The sequence below is a fragment of the Eucyclogobius newberryi genome, unplaced genomic scaffold (assembly GCF_026437365.1).
Source record: "Eucyclogobius newberryi isolate DKJ021-1_F unplaced genomic scaffold, fEucNew1.0.hap1 SCAF_11, whole genome shotgun sequence".
Classification (NCBI taxonomy): Eukaryota; Metazoa; Chordata; class Actinopteri; order Gobiiformes; family Gobiidae; genus Eucyclogobius; species Eucyclogobius newberryi.
In genome coordinates this window covers 11,521,418-11,539,285 of record NW_027315735.1, presented here as the reverse complement: position 1 = coordinate 11,539,285, position 17,868 = coordinate 11,521,418, and the positions used below count along the sequence as shown (strand labels likewise).

The 17,868-nt window shown below is 43.9% G+C and overlaps 14 non-coding genes across 14 annotated transcripts; 10 read left to right on the top strand and 4 right to left on the bottom strand.

Annotated features, from left to right (window-relative positions):
- Positions 1–1,026: 1,026 nt before the first annotated feature.
- On the top strand, positions 1,027–1,108 carry trnas-aga (transfer RNA serine (anticodon AGA)). The gene has a single exon. It is a non-coding gene; the product is annotated as a tRNA-Ser (tRNA).
- Positions 1,109–1,530: 422 nt separating this feature from the next.
- On the top strand, positions 1,531–1,602 carry trnag-ucc (transfer RNA glycine (anticodon UCC)). Its single transcript has one exon. It is a non-coding gene; the product is annotated as a tRNA-Gly (tRNA).
- A 1,880-nt stretch (positions 1,603–3,482) lies between these two features.
- Positions 3,483–3,564, top strand: trnas-aga (transfer RNA serine (anticodon AGA)). Its single transcript has one exon. It is a non-coding gene; the product is annotated as a tRNA-Ser (tRNA).
- Positions 3,565–3,744: 180 nt separating this feature from the next.
- On the bottom strand, positions 3,745–3,826 carry trnal-uag (transfer RNA leucine (anticodon UAG)). Its single transcript has one exon. It is a non-coding gene; the product is annotated as a tRNA-Leu (tRNA).
- Positions 3,827–3,986: 160 nt separating this feature from the next.
- Positions 3,987–4,058, top strand: trnag-ucc (transfer RNA glycine (anticodon UCC)). The gene has a single exon. It is a non-coding gene; the product is annotated as a tRNA-Gly (tRNA).
- A 5,514-nt stretch (positions 4,059–9,572) lies between these two features.
- trnas-aga (transfer RNA serine (anticodon AGA)) lies at positions 9,573–9,654 on the top strand. Its single transcript has one exon. It is a non-coding gene; the product is annotated as a tRNA-Ser (tRNA).
- A 180-nt stretch (positions 9,655–9,834) lies between these two features.
- On the bottom strand, positions 9,835–9,916 carry trnal-uag (transfer RNA leucine (anticodon UAG)). Its single transcript has one exon. It is a non-coding gene; the product is annotated as a tRNA-Leu (tRNA).
- A 159-nt stretch (positions 9,917–10,075) lies between these two features.
- On the top strand, positions 10,076–10,147 carry trnag-ucc (transfer RNA glycine (anticodon UCC)). Its single transcript has one exon. It is a non-coding gene; the product is annotated as a tRNA-Gly (tRNA).
- Positions 10,148–13,069: 2,922 nt separating this feature from the next.
- trnas-aga (transfer RNA serine (anticodon AGA)) lies at positions 13,070–13,151 on the top strand. Its single transcript has one exon. It is a non-coding gene; the product is annotated as a tRNA-Ser (tRNA).
- A 180-nt stretch (positions 13,152–13,331) lies between these two features.
- On the bottom strand, positions 13,332–13,413 carry trnal-uag (transfer RNA leucine (anticodon UAG)). Its single transcript has one exon. It is a non-coding gene; the product is annotated as a tRNA-Leu (tRNA).
- Positions 13,414–13,572: 159 nt separating this feature from the next.
- Positions 13,573–13,644, top strand: trnag-ucc (transfer RNA glycine (anticodon UCC)). Its single transcript has one exon. It is a non-coding gene; the product is annotated as a tRNA-Gly (tRNA).
- Positions 13,645–16,052: 2,408 nt separating this feature from the next.
- Positions 16,053–16,134, top strand: trnas-aga (transfer RNA serine (anticodon AGA)). Its single transcript has one exon. It is a non-coding gene; the product is annotated as a tRNA-Ser (tRNA).
- A 180-nt stretch (positions 16,135–16,314) lies between these two features.
- trnal-uag (transfer RNA leucine (anticodon UAG)) lies at positions 16,315–16,396 on the bottom strand. Its single transcript has one exon. It is a non-coding gene; the product is annotated as a tRNA-Leu (tRNA).
- Positions 16,397–16,555: 159 nt separating this feature from the next.
- Positions 16,556–16,627, top strand: trnag-ucc (transfer RNA glycine (anticodon UCC)). The gene has a single exon. It is a non-coding gene; the product is annotated as a tRNA-Gly (tRNA).
- The last annotated feature ends 1,241 nt before the right edge of the window (positions 16,628–17,868 follow it).

Genomic DNA, 17,868 nt, shown 5'->3' with positions numbered 1-17,868 from the left:
AGAAACGCTCAAATAAGCTCTATTTTCAGAATCAAAAAGGTTTTCTGGCAATTGTCAGTGAACAAAATTCCCAAACTACAAGCGTACTTGGGTGGTAAGGTGCAGCATAGCATTTTAGCCTAAGTCCAAGATGTTTATAACACATGAGATTATTCAGCAACGCCTTGACAGGGATGACTAATGAGGCCAAAGAGTTCTTTTGGGGTCTCCCCACGTAGATTTAAATCCTGAGAGTAATGGCTTCTTCTGCTCAAGTGTGTGATGGGATTTTGTTTACTTTGCCAGTGCCCCATTTTTAAGCCTATGGCTTTTGATTTCTTTCGATCGATCGATCGATCTTTGCAAAGTAAATAAGTATTCAACTGTGGACTCTTGGTTGACATTGCCATCCCTCTGAATTTCAGAAGCATGCGCTTTGGCCTCAAAACTCCTCCTACTTTTGGCGGCAGGAAAAAAAGGCTACAACCCATACACACGCACAAGAAAAGGTTCCGATGGCGCTGTGTTACGTTATAGAAGAAACGCTCAAATAAGCTCTATTTTCAGAATCAAAAAGGTTTTCTGGCAATTGTCAGTGAACAAAATTCCCAAACTACAAGCGTACTTGGGTGGTAAGGTGCAGCATAGCATTTTAGCCTAAGTCCAAGATGTTTATAACACATGAGATTATTCAGCAACGCCTTGACAGGGATGACTAATGAGGCCAAAGAGTTCTTTTGGGGTCTCCCCACGTAGATTTAAATCCTGAGAGTAATGGCTTCTTCTGCTCAAGTGTGTGATGGGATTTTGTTTACTTTGCCAGTGCCCCATTTTTAAGCCTATGGCTTTTGATTTCTTTCGATCGATCGATCGATCTTTGCAAAGTAAATAAGTATTCAACTGTGGACTCTTGATTGACATTGCCATCCCTCTGAATTTCAGAAGCATGCGCTTTGGCCTCAAAACTCCTCCTACTTTTGGCGGCAGGAAAAAAAGGCTACAACCCATACACACGCACAAGAAAAGGTTCCCGTAAGCAGCTAATGAGTTGTTGTGGCCGAGTGGTTAATGCGATGGACTAGAAATCCATTGGGAATTTCCCATGCAGGTTCGATTCCTGCCAACAACGTGGTTCATGTTGTTCCCGTACGGGCCCCTGCTGGCAGGCCATTTGGCGGAAGTAAAGAATCCCTGGTTGGCTTTTGACCAGGGCCAGATTTAGAATATGTATTTTATGAAAGCTAAACTCAAACGGAAGCGCTGCCGACAGACATCACACAGCCCTGCTCTTGACGTTCGGCATGCGAACTGGCAGCGGTGGGATTTAAACTCACGTCTCCGAAGAGACTGGAACCTAAATCCAGCGCTTTAGACCACTCGGCCACGCTACCTGTTGCTCAGTTGGACGAGAAATGCGACCAGCGAAACCGTGCAAAAAAAGGCGTTTCTATGATAGTAATTATCTTCAAACCATGTTCCGTGTGCATGGAACTTTAGATATCAATTACAGGCGCCGATTTGCGACACGGCACTGCGAATGCATGTGTCCTTGCGATGGTGGTATAGTGGTAAGCATAGCTGCCTTCCAAGCAGTTGACCCGGGTTCGATTCCCGGCCATCGCATGTTGTACTTTTGAGTTATACATGTGTATATGCAGTTTCATTCACAACTAAAGCTCTCAGAGGGCAATGGCCAAACTGTCAAACAGTTGAGTATTAGAGCATTTGAACTAATCCTCTTGGCAGATCGCATGATTGCGGAGTGACAGGTATGAAACAGCCCCATAACATGAATGAGTGAATGCTGTTCACCCACTATAACAAGAATCAACAAAGTACATGACGCTGACGTGAAGTTGAACACGCAACTTTCTGATCTGGAGTCAGACGCGCTACCGTTGCGCCACAGAGGCAGCCCGAGTGGTCCGGTCCGATGGCGCTGTGTTACGTTATAGAAGAAACGCTCAAATAAGCTCTATTTTCAGAATCAAAAAGGTTTTCTGGCAATTGTCAGTGAACAAAATTCCCAAACTACAAGCGTACTTGGGTGGTAAGGTGCAGCATAGCATTTTAGCCTAAGTCCAAGATGTTTATAACACATGAGATTATTCAGCAACGCCTTGACAGGGATGACTAATGAGGCCAAAGAGTTCTTTTGGGGTCTCCCCACGTAGATTTAAATCCTGAGAGTAATGGCTTCTTCTGCTCAAGTGTGTGATGGGATTTTGTTTACTTTGCCAGTGCCCCATTTTTAAGCCTATGGCTTTTGATTTCTTTCGATCGATCGATCGATCGATCTTTGCAAAGTAAATAAGTATTCAACTGCGGACTCTTGATTGACATTGCCATCCCTCTGAACTTTAGAAGCATGCGCTTTGGCCTCAAAACTCCTCCTACTTTTGGCGGCAGGAAAAAAAGGCTACAACCCATACACACGCACAAGAAAAGGTTCCGATGGCGCTGTGTTACGTTATAGAAGAAACGCTCAAATAAGCTCTATTTTCAGAATAAAAAAGGTTTTCTGGCAATTGTCAGTGAACAAAATTCCCAAACTACAAGCGTACTTGGGTGGTAAGGTGCAGCATAGCATTTTAGCCTAAGTCCAAGATGTTTATAACACATGAGATTATTCAGCAACGCCTTGACAGGGATGACTAATGAGGCCAAAGAGTTCTTTTGGGGTCTCCCCACGTAGATTTAAATCCTGAGAGTAATGGCTTCTTCTGCTCAAGTTTGTGATGGGATTTTGTTTACTTTGCCAGTGCCCCATTTTTAAGCCTATGGCTTTTGATTTCTTTCGATCGATCGATCGATCTTTGCAAAGTAAATAAGTATTCAACTGCGGACTCTTGGTTGACATTGCCATCCCTCTGAACTTTAGAAGCATGCGCTTTGGCCTCAAAACTCCTCCTACTTTTGGCGGCAGGAAAAAAAGGCTACAACCCATACACACGCACAAGAAAAGGTTCCGATGGCGCTGTGTTACGTTATAGAAGAAACGCTCAAATAAGCTCTATTTTCAGAATCAAAAAGGTTTTCTGGCAATTGTCAGTGAACAAAATTCCCAAACTACAAGCGTACTTGGGTGGTAAGGTGCAGCATAGCATTTTAGCCTAAGTCCAAGATGTTTATAACACATGAGATTATTCAGCAACGCCTTGACAGGGATGACTAATGAGGCCAAAGAGTTCTTTTGGGGTCTCCCCACGTAGATTTAAATCCTGAGAGTAATGGCTTCTTCTGCTCAAGTGTGTGATGGGATTTTGTTTACTTTGCCAGTGCCCCATTTTTAAGCCTATGGCTTTTGATTTCTTTCGATCGATCGATCGATCTTTGCAAAGTAAATAAGTATTCAACTGCGGACTCTTGATTGACATTGCCATCCCTCTGAACTTCAGAAGCATGCGCTTTGGCCTCAAAACTCCTCCTACTTTTGGCGGCAGGAAAAAAAGGCTACAACCCATACACACGCACAAGAAAAGGTTCCCGTAAGCAGCTAATGAGTTGTTGTGGCCGAGTGGTTAAGGCGATGGACTAGAAATCCATTGGGAATTTCCCGCGCAGGTTCGAATCCTGCCAACAACGTGGTTCATGTTGTTCCCGTACGGGCCCCTGCTGGCAGGCCATTTGGCGGAAGTAAAGAATCCCTGGTTGGCTTTTGACCAGGGCCAGATTTAGAATATGTATTTTATGAAAGCTAAACTCAAACGGAAGCGCTGCCGACAGACATCACACAGCCCTGCTCTTGACGTTCGGCATGCGAACTGGCAGCGGTGGGATTTAAACCCACGTCTCCGAAGAGACTGGAACCTAAATCCAGCGCCTTAGACCACTCGGCCACGCTACCTGTTGCTCAGTTGGACAAGAAATGCGACCAGCGAAACCGTGCAAAAAAAGGCGTTTCTATGATAGTAATTATCTTCAAACCATATTCCGTGTGCATGGAACTTTAGATATCAATTACAGGCGCCGATTTGCGACACGGCACTGCGAAAGCATGTGTCCTTGCGATGGTGGTATAGTGGTAAGCATAGCTGCCTTCCAAGCAGTTGACCCGGGTTCGATTCCCGGCCATCGCATGCGGTACTTTTGAGTTATACATGTGTATATGCAGTTTCATTCACAACTAAAGCTCTCAGAGGGCAATGGCCAAACTGTCAAACAGTTGAGTATTAGAGCATTTGAACTAATCCTCTTGGCAGATCGCATGATTGCGGAGTGACAGGTATGAAACAGCCCCATAACATGAATGAGTGAATGCTGTTCACCCACTATAACAAGAATCAACAAAGTACATGACGCTGACGTGAAGTTGAACACGCAACTTTCTGATCTGGAGTCAGACGCGCTACCGTTGCGCCACAGAGGCAGCCCGAGTGGTCCGGTCCGATGGCGCTGTGTTACGTTATAGAAGAAACGCTCAAATAAGCTCTATTTTCAGAATCAAAAAGGTTTTCTGGCAATTGTCAGTGAACAAAATTCCCAAACTACAAGCGTACTTGGGTGGTAAGGTGCAGCATAGCATTTTAGCCTAAGTCCAAGATGTTTATAACACATGAGATTATTCAGCAACGCCTTGACAGGGATGACTAATGAGGCCAAAGAGTTCTTTTGGGGTCTCCCCACGTAGATTTAAATCCTGAGAGTAATGGCTTCTTCTGCTCAAGTGTGTGATGGGATTTTGTTTACTTTGCCAGTGCCCCATTTTTAAGCCTATGGCTTTTGATTTCTTTCGATCGATCGATCGATCTTTGCAAAGTAAATAAGTATTCAACTGCGGACTCTTGGTTGACATTGCCATCCCTCTGAACTTTAGAAGCATGCGCTTTGGCCTCAAAACTCCTCCTACTTTTGGCGGCAGGAACAAAAAGGCTACAACCCATACACACGCACAAGAAAAGGTTCCGATGGCGCTGTGTTACGTTATAGAAGAAACGCTCAAATAAGCTCTATTTTCAGAATCAAAAAGGTTTTCTGGCAATTGTCAGTGAACAAAATTCCCAAACTACAAGCGTACTTGGGTGGTAAGGTGCAGCATAGCATTTTAGCCTAAGTCCAAGATGTTTATAACACATGAGATTATTCAGCAACGCCTTGACAGGGATGACTAATGAGGCCAAAGAGTTCTTTTGGGGTCTCCCCACGTAGATTTAAATCCTGAGAGTAATGGCTTCTTCTGCTCAAGTGTGTGATGGGATTTTGTTTACTTTGCCAGTGCCCCATTTTTAAGCCTATGGCTTTTGATTTATTTCGATCGATCGATCGATCTTTGCAAAGTAAATAAGTATTCAACTGCGGACTCTTGGTTGACATTGCCATCCCTCTGAACTTTAGAAGCATGCGCTTTGGCCTCAAAACTCCTCCTACTTTTGGGCGGCAGGAACAAAAAGGCTACAACCCATACACACGCACAAGAAAAGGTTCCGATGGCGCTGTGTTACGTTATAGAAGAAACGCTCAAATAAGCTCTATTTTCAGAATCAAAAAGGTTTTCTGGCAATTGTCAGTGAACAAAATTCCCAAACTACAAGCGTACTTGGGTGGTAAGGTGCAGCATAGCATTTTAGCCTAAGTCCAAGATGTTTATAACACATGAGATTATTCAGCAACGCCTTGACAGGGATGACTAATGAGGCCAAAGAGTTCTTTTGGGGTCTCCCCACGTAGATTTAAATCCTGAGAGTAATGGCTTCTTCTGCTCAAGTGTGTGATGGGATTTTGTTTACTTTGCCAGTGCCCCATTTTTAAGCCTATGGCTTTTGATTTCTTTAGATCGATCGATCGATCTTTGCAAAGTAAATAAGTATTCAACTGCGGACTCTTGGTTGACATTGCCATCCCTCTGAACTTTAGAAGCATGCGCTTTGGCCTCAAAACTCCTCCTACTTTTGGCGGCAGGAACAAAAAGGCTACAACCCATACACACGCACAAGAAAAGGTTCCGATGGCGCTGTGTTACGTTATAGAAGAAACGCTCAAATAAGCTCTATTTTCAGAATCAAAAAGGTTTTCTGGCAATTGTCAGTGAACAAAATTCCCAAACTACAAGCGTACTTGGGTGGTAAGGTGCAGCATAGCATTTTAGCCTAAGTCCAAGATGTTTATAACACATGAGATTATTCAGCAACGCCTTGACAGGGATGACTAATGAGGCCAAAGAGTTCTTTTGGGGTCTCCCCACGTAGATTTAAATCCTGAGAGTAATGGCTTCTTCTGCTCAAGTGTGTGATGGGATTTTGTTTACTTTGCCAGTGCCCCATTTTTAAGCCTATGGCTTTTGATTTCTTTCGATCGATCGATCGATCTTTGCAAAGTAAATAAGTATTCAACTGCGGACTCTTGGTTGACATTGCCATCCCTCTGAACTTTAGAAGCATGCGCTTTGGCCTCAAAACTCCTCCTACTTTTGGGCGGCAGGAACAAAAAGGCTACAACCCATACACACGCACAAGAAAAGGTTCCGATGGCGCTGTGTTACGTTATAGAAGAAACGCTCAAATAAGCTCTATTTTCAGAATCAAAAAGGTTTTCTGGCAATTGTCAGTGAACAAAATTCCCAAACTACAAGCGTACTTGGGTGGTAAGGTGCAGCATAGCATTTTAGCCTAAGTCCAAGATGTTTATAACACATGAGATTATTCAGCAACGCCTTGACAGGGATGACTAATGAGGCCAAAGAGTTCTTTTGGGGTCTCCCCACGTAGATTTAAATCCTGAGAGTAATGGCTTCTTCTGCTCAAGTGTGTGATGGGATTTTGTTTACTTTGCCAGTGCCCCATTTTTAAGCCTATGGCTTTTGATTTCTTTCGATCGATCGATCGATCTTTGCAAAGTAAATAAGTATTCAACTGCGGACTCTTGGTTGACATTGCCATCCCTCTGAACTTTAGAAGCATGCGCTTTGGCCTCAAAACTCCTCCTACTTTTGGCGGCAGGAACAAAAAGGCTACAACCCATACACACGCACAAGAAAAGGTTCCGATGGCGCTGTGTTACGTTATAGAAGAAACGCTCAAATAAGCTCTATTTTCAGAATCAAAAAGGTTTTCTGGCAATTGTCAGTGAACAAAATTCCCAAACTACAAGCGTACTTGGGTGGTAAGGTGCAGCATAGCATTTTAGCCTAAGTCCAAGATGTTTATAACACATGAGATTATTCAGCAACGCCTTGACAGGGATGACTAATGAGGCCAAAGAGTTCTTTTGGGGTCTCCCCACGTAGATTTAAATCCTGAGAGTAATGGCTTCTTCTGCTCAAGTGTGTGATGGGATTTTGTTTACTTTGCCAGTGCCCCATTTTTAAGCCTATGGCTTTTGATTTCTTTCGATCGATCGATCGATCTTTGCAAAGTAAATAAGTATTCAACTGCGGACTCTTGGTTGACATTGCCATCCCTCTGAACTTTAGAAGCATGCGCTTTGGCCTCAAAACTCCTCCTACTTTTGGCGGCAGGAACAAAAAGGCTACAACCCATACACACGCACAAGAAAAGGTTCCGATGGCGCTGTGTTACGTTATAGAAGAAACGCTCAAATAAGCTCTATTTTCAGAATCAAAAAGGTTTTCTGGCAATTGTCAGTGAACAAAATTCCCAAACTACAAGCGTACTTGGGTGGTAAGGTGCAGCATAGCATTTTAGCCTAAGTCCAAGATGTTTATAACACATGAGATTATTCAGCAACGCCTTGACAGAGATGACTAATGAGGCCAAAGAGTTCTTTTGGGGTCTCCCCACGTAGATTTAAATCCTGAGAGTAATGGCTTCTTCTGCTCAAGTGTGTGATGGGATTTTGTTTACTTTGCCAGTGCCCCATTTTTAAGCCTATGGCTTTTGATTTCTTTCGATCGATCGATCGATCTTTGCAAAGTAAATAAGTATTCAACTGCGGACTCTTGGTTGACATTGCCATCCCTCTGAACTTTAGAAGCATGCGCTTTGGCCTCAAAACTCCTCCTACTTTTGGCGGCAGGAACAAAAAGGCTACAACCCATACACACGCACAAGAAAAGGTTCCGATGGCGCTGTGTTACGTTATAGAAGAAACGCTCAAATAAGCTCTATTTTCAGAATCAAAAAGGTTTTCTGGCAATTGTCAGTGAACAAAATTCCCAAACTACAAGCGTACTTGGGTGGTAAGGTGCAGCATAGCATTTTAGCCTAAGTCCAAGATGTTTATAACACATGAGATTATTCAGCAACGCCTTGACAGGGATGACTAATGAGGCCAAAGAGTTCTTTTGGGGTCTCCCCACGTAGATTTAAATCCTGAGAGTAATGGCTTCTTCTGCTCAAGTGTGTGATGGGATTTTGTTTACTTTGCCAGTGCCCCATTTTTAAGCCTATGGCTTTTGATTTCTTTCGATCGATCGATCGATCTTTGCAAAGTAAATAAGTATTCAACTGCGGACTCTTGGTTGACATTGCCATCCCTCTGAACTTTAGAAGCATGCGCTTTGGCCTCAAAACTCCTCCTACTTTTGGCGGCAGGAACAAAAAGGCTACAACCCATACACACGCACAAGAAAAGGTTCCGATGGCGCTGTGTTACGTTATAGAAGAAACGCTCAAATAAGCTCTATTTTCAGAATCAAAAAGGTTTTCTGGCAATTGTCAGTGAACAAAATTCCCAAACTACAAGCGTACTTGGGTGGTAAGGTGCAGCATAGCATTTTAGCCTAAGTCCAAGATGTTTATAACACATGAGATTATTCAGCAACGCCTTGACAGAGATGACTAATGAGGCCAAAGAGTTCTTTTGGGGTCTCCCCACGTAGATTTAAATCCTGAGAGTAATGGCTTCTTCTGCTCAAGTGTGTGATGGGATTTTGTTTACTTTGCCAGTGCCCCATTTTTAAGCCTATGGCTTTTGATTTCTTTCGATCGATCGATCGATCTTTGCAAAGTAAATAAGTATTCAACTGCGGACTCTTGGTTGACATTGCCATCCCTCTGAACTTTAGAAGCATGCGCTTTGGCCTCAAAACTCCTCCTACTTTTGGCGGCAGGAACAAAAAGGCTACAACCCATACACACGCACAAGAAAAGGTTCCGATGGCGCTGTGTTACGTTATAGAAGAAACGCTCAAATAAGCTCTATTTTCAGAATCAAAAAGGTTTTCTGGCAATTGTCAGTGAACAAAATTCCCAAACTACAAGCGTACTTGGGTGGTAAGGTGCAGCATAGCATTTTAGCCTAAGTCCAAGATGTTTATAACACATGAGATTATTCAGCAACGCCTTGACAGGGATGACTAATGAGGCCAAAGAGTTCTTTTGGGGTCTCCCCACGTAGATTTAAATCCTGAGAGTAATGGCTTCTTCTGCTCAAGTGTGTGATGGGATTTTGTTTACTTTGCCAGTGCCCCATTTTTAAGCCTATGGCTTTTGATTTCTTTCGATCGATCGATCGATCGATCGATCTTTGCAAAGTAAATAAGTATTCAACTGCGGACTCTTGATTGACATTGCCATCCCTCTGAACTTCAGAAGCATGCGCTTTGGCCTCAAAACTCCTCCTACTTTTGGCGGCAAGAAAAAAAGGCTACAACCCATACACACGCACAAGAAAAGGTTCCCGTAAGCAGCTAATGAGTTGTTGTGGCCGAGTGGTTAAGGCGATGGACTAGAAATCCATTGGGAATTTCCCGCGCAGGTTCGAATCCTGCCAACAACGTGGTTCATGTTGTTCCCGTACGGGCCCCTGCTGGCAGGCCATTTGGCGGAAGTAAAGAATCCCTGGTTGGCTTTTGACCAGGGCCAGATTTAGAATATGTATTTTATGAAAGCTAAACTCAAACGGAAGCGCTGCCGACAGACATCACACAGCCCTGCTCTTGACGTTCGGCATGCGAACTGGCAGCGGTGGGATTTAAACCCACGTCTCCGAAGAGACTGGAACCTAAATCCAGCGCCTTAGACCACTCGGCCACGCTACCTGTTGCTCAGTTGGACAAGAAATGCGACCAGCGAAACCGTGCAAAAAAGGCGTTTCTATGATAGTAATTATCTTCAAACCATATTCCGTGTGCATGGAACTTTAGATATCAATTACAGGCGCCGATTTGCGACACGGCACTGCGAAAGCATGTGTCCTTGCGATGGTGGTATAGTGGTAAGCATAGCTGCCTTCCAAGCAGTTGACCCGGGTTCGATTCCCGGCCATCGCATGCGGTAATTTTGAGTTATACATGTGTATATGCAGTTTCATTCACAACTAAAGCTCTCAGAGGGCAATGGCCAAACTGTCAAACAGTTGAGTATTAGAGCATTTGAACTAATCCTCTTGGCAGATCGCATGATTGCGGAGTGACAGGTATGAAACAGCCCCATAACATGAATGAGTGAATGCTGTTCACCCACTATAACAAGAATCAACAAAGTACATGACGCTGACGTGAAGTTGAACACGCAACTTTCTGATCTGGAGTCAGACGCGCTACCGTTGCGCCACAGAGGCAGCCCGAGTGGTCCGGTCCGATGGCGCTGTGTTACGTTATAGAAGAAACGCTCAAATAAGCTCTATTTTCAGAATCAAAAAGGTTTTCTGGCAATTGTCAGTGAACAAAATTCCCAAACTACAAGCGTACTTGGGTGGTAAGGTGCAGCATAGCATTTTAGCCTAAGTCCAAGATGTTTATAACACATGAGATTATTCAGCAACGCCTTGACAGGGATGACTAATGAGGCCAAAGAGTTCTTTTGGGGTCTCCCCACGTAGATTTAAATCCTGAGAGTAATGGCTTCTTCTGCTCAAGTGTGTGATGGGATTTTGTTTACTTTGCCAGTGCCCCATTTTTAAGCCTATGGCTTTTGATTTCTTTCGATCGATCGATCGATCTTTGCAAAGTAAATAAGTATTCAACTGCGGACTCTTGGTTGACATTGCCATCCCTCTGAACTTTAGAAGCATGCGCTTTGGCCTCAAAACTCCTCCTACTTTTGGCGGCAGGAACAAAAAGGCTACAACCCATACACACGCACAAGAAAAGGTTCCGATGGCGCTGTGTTACGTTATAGAAGAAACGCTCAAATAAGCTCTATTTTCAGAATCAAAAAGGTTTTCTGGCAATTGTCAGTGAACAAAATTCCCAAACTACAAGCGTACTTGGGTGGTAAGGTGCAGCATAGCATTTTAGCCTAAGTCCAAGATGTTTATAACACATGAGATTATTCAGCAACGCCTTGACAGGGATGACTAATGAGGCCAAAGAGTTCTTTTGGGGTCTCCCCACGTAGATTTAAATCCTGAGAGTAATGGCTTCTTCTGCTCAAGTGTGTGATGGGATTTTGTTTACTTTGCCAGTGCCCCATTTTTAAGCCTATGGCTTTTGATTTCTTTCGATCGATCGATCGATCTTTGCAAAGTAAATAAGTATTCAACTGCGGACTCTTGGTTGACATTGCCATCCCTCTGAACTTTAGAAGCATGCGCTTTGGCCTCAAAACTCCTCCTACTTTTGGCGGCAGGAACAAAAAGGCTACAACCCATACACACGCACAAGAAAAGGTTCCGATGGCGCTGTGTTACGTTATAGAAGAAACGCTCAAATAAGCTCTATTTTCAGAATCAAAAAGGTTTTCTGGCAATTGTCAGTGAACAAAATTCCCAAACTACAAGCGTACTTGGGTGGTAAGGTGCAGCATAGCATTTTAGCCTAAGTCCAAGATGTTTATAACACATGAGATTATTCAGCAACGCCTTGACAGGGATGACTAATGAGGCCAAAGAGTTCTTTTGGGGTCTCCCCACGTAGATTTAAATCCTGAGAGTAATGGCTTCTTCTGCTCAAGTGTGTGATGGGATTTTGTTTACTTTGCCAGTGCCCCATTTTTAAGCCTATGGCTTTTGATTTCTTTCGATCGATCGATCGATCTTTGCAAAGTAAATAAGTATTCAACTGCGGACTCTTGGTTGACATTGCCATCCCTCTGAACTTTAGAAGCATGCGCTTTGGCCTCAAAACTCCTCCTACTTTTGGCGGCAGGAACAAAAAGGCTACAACCGATACACACGCACAAGAAAAGGTTCCGATGGCGCTGTGTTACGTTATAGAAGAAACGCTCAAATAAGCTCTATTTTCAGAATCAAAAAGGTTTTCTGGCAATTGTCAGTGAACAAAATTCCCAAACTACAAGCGTACTTGGGTGGTAAGGTGCAGCATAGCATTTTAGCCTAAGTCCAAGATGTTTATAACACATGAGATTATTCAGCAACGCCTTGACAGGGATGACTAATGAGGCCAAAGAGTTCTTTTGGGGTCTCCCCACGTAGATTTAAATCCTGAGAGTAATGGCTTCTTCTGCTCAAGTGTGTGATGGGATTTTGTTTACTTTGCCAGTGCCCCATTTTTAAGCCTATGGCTTTTGATTTCTTTCGATCGATCGATCGATCTTTGCAAAGTAAATAAGTATTCAACTGCGGACTCTTGGTTGACATTGCCATCCCTCTGAACTTTAGAAGCATGCGCTTTGGCCTCAAAACTCCTCCTACTTTTGGCGGCAGGAACAAAAAGGCTACAACCCATACACACGCACAAGAAAAGGTTCCGATGGCGCTGTGTTACGTTATAGAAGAAACGCTCAAATAAGCTCTATTTTCAGAATCAAAAAGGTTTTCTGGCAATTGTCAGTGAACAAAATTCCCAAACTACAAGCGTACTTGGGTGGTAAGGTGCAGCATAGCATTTTAGCCTAAGTCCAAGATGTTTATAACACATGAGATTATTCAGCAACGCCTTGACAGGGATGACTAATGAGGCCAAAGAGTTCTTTTGGGGTCTCCCCACGTAGATTTAAATCCTGAGAGTAATGGCTTCTTCTGCTCAAGTGTGTGATGGGATTTTGTTTACTTTGCCAGTGCCCCATTTTTAAGCCTATGGCTTTTGATTTCTTTCGATCGATCGATCGATCGATCGATCTTTGCAAAGTAAATAAGTATTCAACTGCGGACTCTTGATTGACATTGCCATCCCTCTGAACTTCAGAAGCATGCGCTTTGGCCTCAAAACTCCTCCTACTTTTGGCGGCAAGAAAAAAAGGCTACAACCCATACACACGCACAAGAAAAGGTTCCCGTAAGCAGCTAATGAGTTGTTGTGGCCGAGTGGTTAAGGCGATGGACTAGAAATCCATTGGGAATTTCCCGCGCAGGTTCGAATCCTGCCAACAACGTGGTTCATGTTGTTCCCGTACGGGCCCCTGCTGGCAGGCCATTTGGCGGAAGTAAAGAATCCCTGGTTGGCTTTTGACCAGGGCCAGATTTAGAATATGTATTTTATGAAAGCTAAACTCAAACGGAAGCGCTGCCGACAGACATCACACAGCCCTGCTCTTGACGTTCGGCATGCGAACTGGCAGCGGTGGGATTTAAACCCACGTCTCCGAAGAGACTGGAACCTAAATCCAGCGCCTTAGACCACTCGGCCACGCTACCTGTTGCTCAGTTGGACAAGAAATGCGACCAGCGAAACCGTGCAAAAAAGGCGTTTCTATGATAGTAATTATCTTCAAACCATATTCCGTGTGCATGGAACTTTAGATATCAATTACAGGCGCCGATTTGCGACACGGCACTGCGAAAGCATGTGTCCTTGCGATGGTGGTATAGTGGTAAGCATAGCTGCCTTCCAAGCAGTTGACCCGGGTTCGATTCCCGGCCATCGCATGCGGTAATTTTGAGTTACACATGTGTATATGCAGTTTCATTCACAACTAAAGCTCTCAGAGGGCAATGGCCAAACTGTCAAACAGTTGAGTATTAGAGCATTTGAACTAATCCTCTTGGCAGATCGCATGATTGCGGAGTGACAGGTATGAAACAGCCCCATAACATGAATGAGTGAATGCTGTTCACCCACTATAACAAGAATCAACAAAGTACATGACGCTGACGTGAAGTTGAACACGCAACTTTCTGATCTGGAGTCAGACGCGCTACCGTTGCGCCACAGAGGCAGCCCGAGTGGTCCGGTCCGATGGCGCTGTGTTACGTTATAGAAGAAACGCTCAAATAAGCTCTATTTTCAGAATCAAAAAGGTTTTCTGGCAATTGTCAGTGAACAAAATTCCCAAACTACAAGCGTACTTGGGTGGTAAGGTGCAGCATAGCATTTTAGCCTAAGTCCAAGATGTTTATAACACATGAGATTATTCAGCAACGCCTTGACAGGGATGACTAATGAGGCCAAAGAGTTCTTTTGGGGTCTCCCCACGTAGATTTAAATCCTGAGAGTAATGGCTTCTTCTGCTCAAGTGTGTGATGGGATTTTGTTTACTTTGCCAGTGCCCCATTTTTAAGCCTATGGCTTTTGATTTCTTTCGATCGATCGATCGATCTTTGCAAAGTAAATAAGTATTCAACTGCGGACTCTTGGTTGACATTGCCATCCCTCTGAACTTTAGAAGCATGCGCTTTGGCCTCAAAACTCCTCCTACTTTTGGCGGCAGGAACAAAAAGGCTACAACCCATACACACGCACAAGAAAAGGTTCCGATGGCGCTGTGTTACGTTATAGAAGAAACGCTCAAATAAGCTCTATTTTCAGAATCAAAAAGGTTTTCTGGCAATTGTCAGTGAACAAAATTCCCAAACTACAAGCGTACTTGGGTGGTAAGGTGCAGCATAGCATTTTAGCCTAAGTCCAAGATGTTTATAACACATGAGATTATTCAGCAACGCCTTGACAGGGATGACTAATGAGGCCAAAGAGTTCTTTTGGGGTCTCCCCACGTAGATTTAAATCCTGAGAGTAATGGCTTCTTCTGCTCAAGTGTGTGATGGGATTTTGTTTACTTTGCCAGTGCCCCATTTTTAAGCCTATGGCTTTTGATTTCTTTCGATCGATCGATCGATCTTTGCAAAGTAAATAAGTATTCAACTGCGGACTCTTGGTTGACATTGCCATCCCTCTGAACTTTAGAAGCATGCGCTTTGGCCTCAAAACTCCTCCTACTTTTGGCGGCAGGAACAAAAAGGCTACAACCCATACACACGCACAAGAAAAGGTTCCGATGGCGCTGTGTTACGTTATAGAAGAAACGCTCAAATAAGCTCTATTTTCAGAATCAAAAAGGTTTTCTGGCAATTGTCAGTGAACAAAATTCCCAAACTACAAGCGTACTTGGGTGGTAAGGTGCAGCATAGCATTTTAGCCTAAGTCCAAGATGTTTATAACACATGAGATTATTCAGCAACGCCTTGACAGGGATGACTAATGAGGCCAAAGAGTTCTTTTGGGGTCTCCCCACGTAGATTTAAATCCTGAGAGTAATGGCTTCTTCTGCTCAAGTGTGTGATGGGATTTTGTTTACTTTGCCAGTGCCCCATTTTTAAGCCTATGGCTTTTGATTTCTTTCGATCGATCGATCGATCTTTGCAAAGTAAATAAGTATTCAACTGCGGACTCTTGGTTGACATTGCCATCCCTCTGAACTTTAGAAGCATGCGCTTTGGCCTCAAAACTCCTCCTACTTTTGGCGGCAGGAACAAAAAGGCTACAACCGATACACACGCACAAGAAAAGGTTCCGATGGCGCTGTGTTACGTTATAGAAGAAACGCTCAAATAAGCTCTATTTTCAGAATCAAAAAGGTTTTCTGGCAATTGTCAGTGAACAAAATTCCCAAACTACAAGCGTACTTGGGTGGTAAGGTGCAGCATAGCATTTTAGCCTAAGTCCAAGATGTTTATAACACATGAGATTATTCAGCAACGCCTTGACAGGGATGACTAATGAGGCCAAAGAGTTCTTTTGGGGTCTCCCCACGTAGATTTAAATCCTGAGAGTAATGGCTTCTTCTGCTCAAGTGTGTGATGGGATTTTGTTTACTTTGCCAGTGCCCCATTTTTAAGCCTATGGCTTTTGATTTCTTTCGATCGATCGATCGATCGATCGATCGATCTTTGCAAAGTAAATAAGTATTCAACTGCGGACTCTTGATTGACATTGCCATCCCTCTGAACTTCAGAAGCATGCGCTTTGGCCTCAAAACTCCTCCTACTTTTGGCGGCAGGAAAAAAAGGCTACAACCCATACACACGCACAAGAAAAGGTTCCCGTAAGCAGCTAATGAGTTGTTGTGGCCGAGTGGTTAAGGCGATAGACTAGAAATCCATTGGGAATTTCCCGCGCAGGTTCGAATCCTGCCAACAACGTGGTTCATGTTGTTCCCGTACGGGCCCCTGCTGGCAGGCCATTTGGCGGAAGTAAAGAATCCCTGGTTGGCTTTTGACCAGGGCCAGATTTAGAATATGTATTTTATGAAAGCTAAACTCAAACGGAAGCGCTGCCGACAGACATCACACAGCCCTGCTCTTGACGTTCGGCATGCGAACTGGCAGCGGTGGGATTTAAACCCACGTCTCCGAAGAGACTGGAACCTAAATCCAGCGCCTTAGACCACTCGGCCACGCTACCTGTTGCTCAGTTGGACAAGAAATGCGACCAGCGAAACCGTGCAAAAAAGGCGTTTCTATGATAGTAATTATCTTCAAACCATATTCCTTGTGCATGGAACTTTAGATATCAATTACAGGCGCCGATTTGCGACACGGCACTGCGAAAGCATGTGTCCTTGCGATGGTGGTATAGTGGTAAGCATAGCTGCCTTCCAAGCAGTTGACCCGGGTTCGATTCCCGGCCATCGCATGCGGTACTTTTGAGTTATACATGTGTATATGCAGTTTCATTCACAACTAAAGCTCTCAGAGGGCAATGGCCAAACTGTCAAACAGTTGAGTATTAGAGCATTTGAACTAATCCTCTTGGCAGATCGCATGATTGCGGAGTGACAGGTATGAAACAGCCCCATAACATGAATGAGTGAATGCTGTTCACCCACTATAACAAGAATCAACAAAGTACATGACGCTGACGTGAAGTTGAACACGCAACTTTCTGATCTGGAGTCAGACGCGCTACCGTTGCGCCACAGAGGCAGCCCGAGTGGTCCGGTCCGATGGCGCTGTGTTACGTTATAGAAGAAACGCTCAAATAAGCTCTATTTTCAGAATCAAAAAGGTTTTCTGGCAATTGTCAGTGAACAAAATTCCCAAACTACAAGCGTACTTGGGTGGTAAGGTGCAGCATAGCATTTTAGCCTAAGTCCAAGATGTTTATAACACATGAGATTATTCAGCAACGCCTTGACAGGGATGACTAATGAGGCCAAAGAGTTCTTTTGGGGTCTCCCCACGTAGATTTAAATCCTGAGAGTAATGGCTTCTTCTGCTCAAGTGTGTGATGGGATTTTGTTTACTTTGCCAGTGCCCCATTTTTAAGCCTATGGCTTTTGATTTCTTTCGATCGATCGATCGATCTTTGCAAAGTAAATAAGTATTCAACTGCGGACTCTTGGTTGACATTGCCATCCCTCTGAACTTTAGAAGCATGCGCTTTGGCCTCAAAACTCCTCCTACTTTTGGCGGCAGGAACAAAAAGGCTACAACCCATACACACGCACAAGAAAAGGTTCCGATGGCGCTGTGTTACGTTATAGAAGAAACGCTCAAATAAGCTCTATTTTCAGAATCAAAAAGGTTTTCTGGCAATTGTCAGTGAACAAAATTCCCAAACTACAAGCGTACTTGGGTGGTAAGGTGCAGCATAGCATTTTAGCCTAAGTCCAAGATGTTTATAACACATGAGATTATTCAGCAACGCCTTGACAGGGATGACTAATGAGGCCAAAGAGTTCTTTTGGGGTCTCCCCACGTAGATTTAAATCCTGAGAGTAATGGCTTCTTCTGCTCAAGTGTGTGATGGGATTTTGTTTACTTTGCCAGTGCCCCATTTTTAAGCCTATGGCTTTTGATTTCTTTCGATCGATCGATCGATCGATCGATCTTTGCAAAGTAAATAAGTATTCAACTGCGGACTCTTGATTGACA